Source organism: Petaurus breviceps, unplaced genomic scaffold (assembly GCF_028583685.1).
Source record: "Petaurus breviceps papuanus isolate PSGF00001 unplaced genomic scaffold, PetGlider_PUasm1.0 490, whole genome shotgun sequence".
Lineage (NCBI taxonomy): Eukaryota > Metazoa > Chordata > Mammalia > Diprotodontia > Petauridae > Petaurus > Petaurus breviceps.
Window position 1 is genome coordinate 9,259,600 of NW_027186352.1, and position 7,783 is coordinate 9,267,382.

The following is a 7,783-nucleotide window of genomic DNA, read 5'->3' on the forward strand; positions in this document are numbered from 1 at the left end:
CCCCCCCCGTCAGAGCATTCTTAAAGAGGAGCATTTTGCAGCACCAGAACAGGAGCTGTCTGGAAAGGCGGGCTCCCACCAGTCAATGGGCCAGTCAGGCAAGTGAAAGGGTCAATGGAGCCCAGTTCAATGCTGCCTCATTCCAGATCTCTTCAAGCCCTCAGTAGCATTCCCCACTTCAGAATCCTTTCTGTGGGTCTACACAACATCCCAGGAAGAATCTCAGTTAATCCCTGAAAGCTGACCTTCATCAGCAATTACCCAATATCCTCCTCTTCATACATCTGTCTTCCTGACCTCCATCCACAATGGCCTCAATGAGCTAGTCAGTCCAAAAGAAGCCAAGCTGAGCAGACAGGGTCAGAGAACAGACAGGGGCTCTCAGGGATGAGTCAATGTCCTCTGACAGTCTCCCAGTGACAATAAACCTAGCTCAAGAGGAAGCTACTGCCCAGCTTGGAGAGATCCTTATTGATTGGAGTTGAGTGGAAATGCCTGATGTTGGCCAGGAGACACATCCAGACCTTGTGCCCAGCTTTTCAGCTCTTGGAAACTGGAGTTTGGGAAGATGGATAATGATAGGGACTGGGCATGTGATTTCACTGGTAGAAGGAACTTCCCAAAGAAGGAAGTCCCTGTGCCAGTGCAGGTTGGCACCTCCTAAGCACTTATTATTTTGAAAAGTTGCCCAGGACACTGAGAAGTTAAGTGACTTAATCTACCCAGTGTTCATGAAAGGCAGAACTTGAACCCAGTGCCTCTTTGCTCCGAGGCTGTCTCTTTATCCATTATGCCCTGGAGAAATGTTATGTTGTCACTCCCAGCCCTGTTCTCATCCAATGGCATTGCTGGAAATGAGAAAACAGAGTAGAAACACAATGAGATTCTCTGGAATTATTGTGTGCTTGAAGCAGCAGCAGAAGCAGCAGCAGTAGCAGCAGCAGAAGCAGCAGCAGCAGCAGCAGCAGAAGCAGCAGCAGCAGCAGTAGCAGAAGCAGCAGCAGAAGCAGAAGCAGCAGCAGTAGCAGAAGCAGCAGCAGAAGCAGAAGCAGCAGCAGCAGCAGAAGCAGCAGCAGCAGCAGTCATGTGAGGAGAAGTCAGCAGTAGGAATAGGAGTGGGGGTGGAGGAGGGGTGTAGTAGTAGTTGTGACCATAGAAACTCGCATGTATAGTGTTTAAAGATTTGAAAGACTTTGTCCCTAAATTATTCCATTTGACCTCTACAACAGTACCATGACATAGGTACCATTCTTCTCCTTGCTTTAGAGATGGAGAAGGTGCGACATTACTTGGCTCTGTGGGGGCCGTGTGTCTGCACAGGGCCACCTAGCCCGGATCAGAGGCAGATTCCAAGGTGGCTCCTCCTGACTCCCAGGTCCAGCCATTCTTCCTTCCAGAGCATCATGGGAAGCCTTTGACTTGGTGTCAGAGGCCCTGGGTCCAAGGTGACTTATTATCTGTGTGTCCCTGGGAAATCTGCTTAAGCCCCGTGGCCTTTGATTTCTTCCTCTATAAAATGAGGGATTTGATCCTGGCTCTGCCTCTGACTGCCTGTGTGACCCTAGGTAAGTCCCTGTCCCTCTTTGGGCCTCTGTCTTCTTACCTACTAAATGAGGATATTGGGGGAAAAGGTCCCTGAGCTCCTCTCCCAGCTCTAAGCCCCTGCTTCTGGGAGGAGGGTCCTAGAATCTTGTAGAAGCACAGGACCTCAGCACAGAGGCCGCGTCGGTGACATTCTAAGACATCCCATGCCTGGAAAAGAATTCCTTCTCCACCAAAGCAGATCCCAAGTGGCCCCCCAAGGGACCCCTCAAGTGGTCATGTAATCTTTGCTCAACAATTCCCAAGGGTGGATTCCTGTTCACTGAATATCCTCAGGCACAGCCTGGATAATCCCTATGGGGTGGGTTGCAGGGCAGGATTCTCTTTGGGTGGGAGCTGGGCTCCATGGCCTCAGGAGCCTTTAAAGCTCTGAAATTCTAGGTTTCTATCTGATTTGGAGGGCTTAGTTAACCTCCTCACATTATAGATGAGGAAACTGGAGACCCCTCCAGCTAAAAATCATATAACTTTTCTACACATGCCTACAAGAAATTGTTCTTTCTCTGACTGACAATTTATGATGTTTTTCTTTTCATTTAATTTTATTGATTTTTTTTTTGGCTACACCCTCATTTGTGACTACATCCCCTCCCCCACCTAGTAAGCCTTCTCTTATAATAAGATTAAAAAGAAAGTGAGAATCAGTAGTACTCCCAAGCCCAAAGACTCATGGTAGAGGCCATACAATAACCCACACTGAGAATTTCTTAGATTTGCAAAGAAGGGAGAAGGTTCTGGCCTGGGGGGGCCTGGCCTCAAAAGAAAGGTATTCAGCTTTTCCTTATTGTCTGGGACTCATTACACCCCCATTCCAGAACAGGCCAAGGTTTGGTTCCTCATTGGTACGATGGATAGAGTGACTGGAGTCAGGAAGACCTGAGTTCAAATTCAACCTCAGACACTTACTAGCTGTGTAACCTTGGTTAAATCACTTAACCCTGTTTGCCTCAGGTTCCTCACCTGTAAAATGAACTGGAGAAGGAAATGACCCTTTGACCCAGCAATACCACTTCTAGGGTTGTATCCCAAAGAGATCATAAAAATGGGAAAAGGACTCTTGTGTATAAAAGTATTTCTAGAACTGGAAACTGAGGGGATTTCCATCAATTGGGGAATGGCTAAAAAGTTGTGGTATATGAATGTAATGGAATATTGTTGTGCTATAAGAAATGATGAAGAGCCAGACTTCAGAAAAACCTGGAAAAACTCATGTGAGCTGATGTTGAGTGAAGTGAGCAGAACTAGGAGAACATTGTATACAGTGACAACCAGATTGTTCGGTGACTGACTTTGATAGACTTCGCTCTTCTCAGCAATTCAAGGTTCTAAGACAACTCCAAAAAGCTCATGATGCCATCCACATCCAGAGAAGGAATTACGGAGTCTGAATGCAAAGTGAAGCAGACTATTTTCCTTTTCTCTTATGTATTGTCTTTTTTTTTTTCATTCCCATGGCTCTTCCAATTCATTGTAACTCTTCTATGCAACGTGACTAATTTGAAAATATGTTTAATAGGAATGGTGTGTGGAAACTGTATCAGATTGCATGCTGTCTTGGGGAGGGGAAGAAAAATTAAAACTTATGGAAGTGAATGTGGAAAACTAAAAATAAATAAATGAAGAAGAAGAAGGAAATGGCCAACCCCTCCAGTATCTCTGCCAAGAAAACCCCAAACTGGGTCACAGAGAGCTGGTCTTGACCGAAACAAGAACAATAACAAGAACAAAGTTTGGCTCAGAGGCAGGATCTCCTTCAGAGGGATTCCTAAGTTCCCTTCTAGAAATGGGCTCAATGAGTAAAGCACTTCAGGTAAAAGGCAGCTCTTTATTTCCTCCACCACAAAAGAAATGCTTGAAGCACCAAAGACATGTAAGTACATACTGACAAATTTTTAATGTAGAGTATTAATACATAATATAGTATTATGATGTGTTCTATATTACATAATACGTTGATGTTATTTAATATTAATATATAATATGTTGTGCTGTTTGGTTGTTTCCATCATGTCCACCTCTCTGTGACCTAGTTTGGGGCTTTCTTGGCAGAGATAGATACTGGCGTGTTGGCCATTGCCTTCTCCAGCTCATTTTACAAATGAGGAAACTGAGCAAACAGGGTTAAGTGACCCTGGCATCCCCAGGATGGCTGCTAAGAACATCTAAGAGCACAGGTTCTTAGATGTGCTTTACAAGGAAAGATTTAAAGGGCCAACAGTCTTTTTTAATCACATTCACTAGTTAAGGGGAAAGGTTGGCATCCTGAACTTCAGAGAAAATACAAGCAGAGAAGTAAAGACCAGCGCTCTGACAGCCTGCATCAGCCATACACTTTACATACATCCCTGGATCAAGAGAGCCTTTACCTCTGAGCAGTCAAGGAGGTCCAAACATACGGTCACTCAGAATCTCAACCAGGGAACCACAAGATCCTTCTCATGAGTCCCTAAAGCAAAATACCAACTCAGAGTATATACACATTTCTCAGAGCCAGAAGGCATCACAATCCTTGTGACTCAGTACCTAATTAGAAATTAATTAGAAATTAGGTACAGGTATGAAAGCCTTCCTGCTAGCAAGCATACCCTAAGCAAGCTTCCCTCCCCCAATATGCTTTGTGATTCAGGATGTTTCACAGCTAGGCACATAGGCCTATTAATGGGCAGGGAAAATCTTATCCCATTAACATTACAGTGCCTTGCCCAGGGTCACACAGTCAGGAAACGTCAGAAGCCACATTTGAACTGAGGAATATGAGTGTTCTTGACTCCAGGTCCTTAATCTATCCACTGTGCGCTGTCCCACATAATGTGTGGCATATAATATAATAATTACATATAACAATAGTATTCATGGGTAATAATTTTAATATTTAAGATAACTCATCACTCCTATATGCTCTCCCATGAGGTTAATTCTTAAAATTTGAAACAATTAGTGGGGCAGCTGGATACGCATTCACCCTCTCTGTACTATCTAAACACTCGATTAAGGTTCCTATCTTCTAGCAAGTCAGAGCATGACTTTTCTTTCTGTAAAGGGTCATCTCCTCCAAGAACCAACCAGCAACCAACCCCCAGAACCAGGAGCTCCTGGCTTCTCAAACTCATGAGGTTATTATCAAGGCTTGAAACTCCCATCTCAAGATCACTATTTTATCATTTGTACTCAGTGCAAAAGAGGAAGCAACCAGAGAATATAGGTCTAGTCTCAAGCTTGCCTAGACAAACACATACTGACATTTGCAAGCAATTGCCATAGCCTCTGGGGCCTCCACCTCCCAGGGTGAGTCCAAGGGAGATCTAGTGGAGCTCTGAGACAAGAGGATAAGTAAGGCAAGACTGAAGTTGTCCCTCCCTTTCAAATTTGCGAATTAGGCTGCTCTTGCTGTTCAATAGCCAATAGGGTTTTTTTTAATCATTTATTTATTTTTAACATTTTTAAAATTTTGAGTTCAAAATTCTCTCCGTCTTGCTCCTCCCCTACCCATCCATTGAGAAGGTAAGCAAAATATCAGTTATATATGTGAAATCATGCCAAACATACAGCCATGTTAACCATGGTGTGAAAGAAAACACACACAAAAACAAGGAAAACAAAGAGAAAAATCCATTTTAAATAATTGTAGATAATATAAAATACTTCAGAGTCTTCCTGCCAAGACAAAGCCAGGAGCTATATGGACACAATTACAAAATACTTTTCACACAAATAAAATCAGATGTAAACAACTGGAAAAATATCAATTGCTGATGGGTAGGCCAAGACATTCTAACGAAAAATGGCAATTCTACCCAAATTAATTTACTTATTCAGTGCCACACCAGTCAAACTATTAAAAAACATGTTTTATAGAGCTAGAAAAAAAGAACAAAGTTCATCTGGAAGAACAGAAAGTCAAGAATACCAAGGGATAGAGGACTCATGATAAAAATGCTGTCCACTTCCACAGGAAGAAGTGTGATGGAATGTGAATGGAGATCAAAGCACATTATTTTTTCATGTCACTCCCCTGGGCTCTGTCTTCTGTACAACATGACTAATATGGAAATATGTTTTGCATGATTACACATATATAACCAATGTCAAATTGCTTACCATCTCAAGGAGGGGTGAGATGAGGGAAAGAGAGAAAATTTGGTACTGAAAATTTTTTTTAAACGAATGTTAAAAATTATCTTTACATGTAACTGGGGAAAAAAATAAAAAATTAAAAAAATTAAAGTATTTTAAGTAAAAGCACAATTTCTGCTCTAGAAAAAATAAAGGGAAGGAAACTGGGGAGAAGGAGGAAGAATATCTGAGGTTTTTTTTTTTTAATGTGAAGGAAGCTAGTCTAGCTCTACCAAATCTCAAATCATATTATAAAACAGTAATCATCAAAACAATGGTGGGTCAGTGGAATAGATCAGGTATACAACACACAGTAGTAAATGACTATAGTAATCTAGTATTTGACAAACCCAAAGAGCCAAGCTTTGAAGACAAGAACTCACTATCTGACAAAAATTGCTTGAAAAACTAGAAAGCAGTTTAGCAGAATCTAGGTATAGACCAGCATGTCACATTGTAAACCAAGGTATGGTCAAAATGGATACCATTTCTTTGTAACGGGTGATACCATAAGCAAATTAGGGGAGCATAGAATACTTTACATGTCAGTTCTATAGTCAAGGGAAGAATTTCTAACCAAACAAGATATAGAGAGCATTATGGGAGGTAAAATAGATAATTTTGTTACATCGAGTTAATGTTCTGCACAAACAAAACCAATGCAACCAAGATTAGAAGCAAAGCAGAAAACCTGGAGGGGGGGGATTTGCATCATGTTTCTCTGATAAAGGCCTCATTTCTGAAATATATAGAGAATGGAGTCAAATTTATAGAAACACAAGTCATTCCTCAGTTGATCAAGGGATATGAACAGGCAGTTTTCAGAAGAAACCAAAGCTATTTCTAGTCACATGAAAAAAAAAATATTCTCCATCACTAATGCTTAGAGAAATGCCGATTAAAATAATTCTGAGATACCACCTCACACCTATCAGATTAACTAATATGACAAAACAGGATAATGATAAGTGTTGGAGAAGATGTGAGAAAATTGGAACACCAATGCATTGTTGATGGAGTTGTGAATTGATCCAACCATTCTGGAAAGCAGTTTGGAACTATGCCCAAAGGGATATAAAACAGTGTATACACTTTGATCCAGTAATGCCAAGTCTAGGTCTGTATCCCAAAGAGATCATACAAATGGGAAAAGGACCCACATGTACAAAAATATTTCTCCCGGTTCTTTTTGTGGTGTCCAGCAATTGGAAATTGAAGGGATGCCCATCAATTGGGGAGTGGCCAAACAAGTTATGATATATGAATGTGATGTAATACTATTGTTCCATAAGAAATGATGAGCAGGAGGATTTCAGAAAAACCTGGAAAGACTTGCATGAACTGAGTGAAGTGAGCAGAACCAAGAGAACATTGTACACAGTAACAGCCATATTGTGCAATGACTAACTTAAAAAGTTAGCTCTGCTCAGCATTGCAAGAATCCAAAAGACTCATGATGGAAAATGCTATCCACGTACAAAGAAAGAACTATGGAATCTGAATGCAGATTGAAGCATACTCTTTGCTCTCTCTTTGTTTTGTTTTGTTTCCTTTCTTGTGGTTTCCCCCATTTATTCCAATTCTTCTTTACAACATGACTAATGTGAAAATATATTTAATTAGAATGTATATGTAGGGCCTATATAAGATTGTTTGCCATCTTGGGGAGGGGAGAAGGGAGGGAGATAGAGAAAATTTGGAACTCAAAATCTTATGAAAGTGAATGTTGAAAACCAAAAATTAATTAATTACTTTTTTTTAAAAAAGAAAAATTACTTTGGCATCTGAATGAATGGATTGGGGTGAGCAGAAACTTGAGTTATGGAAGCCAATTAAAAGGCTTTTGCTATAGTCCATGTTACAGGTGATGAATTTCTGAACTACATTATAACTTTATTGAAGGAGAAAATATGAATGTAGGGGATGTTATAAAGGTAGAGATAGTGATATTTGGAAATAGATTGGATACATGAGGTAAGTGAGTGTGTTAGGCACCTGCTATGTTCTGGGAGATAAGCTCTGGGAAAGATTTCAAGATAAGACATTCAGTTCAATTTAACAAACACTT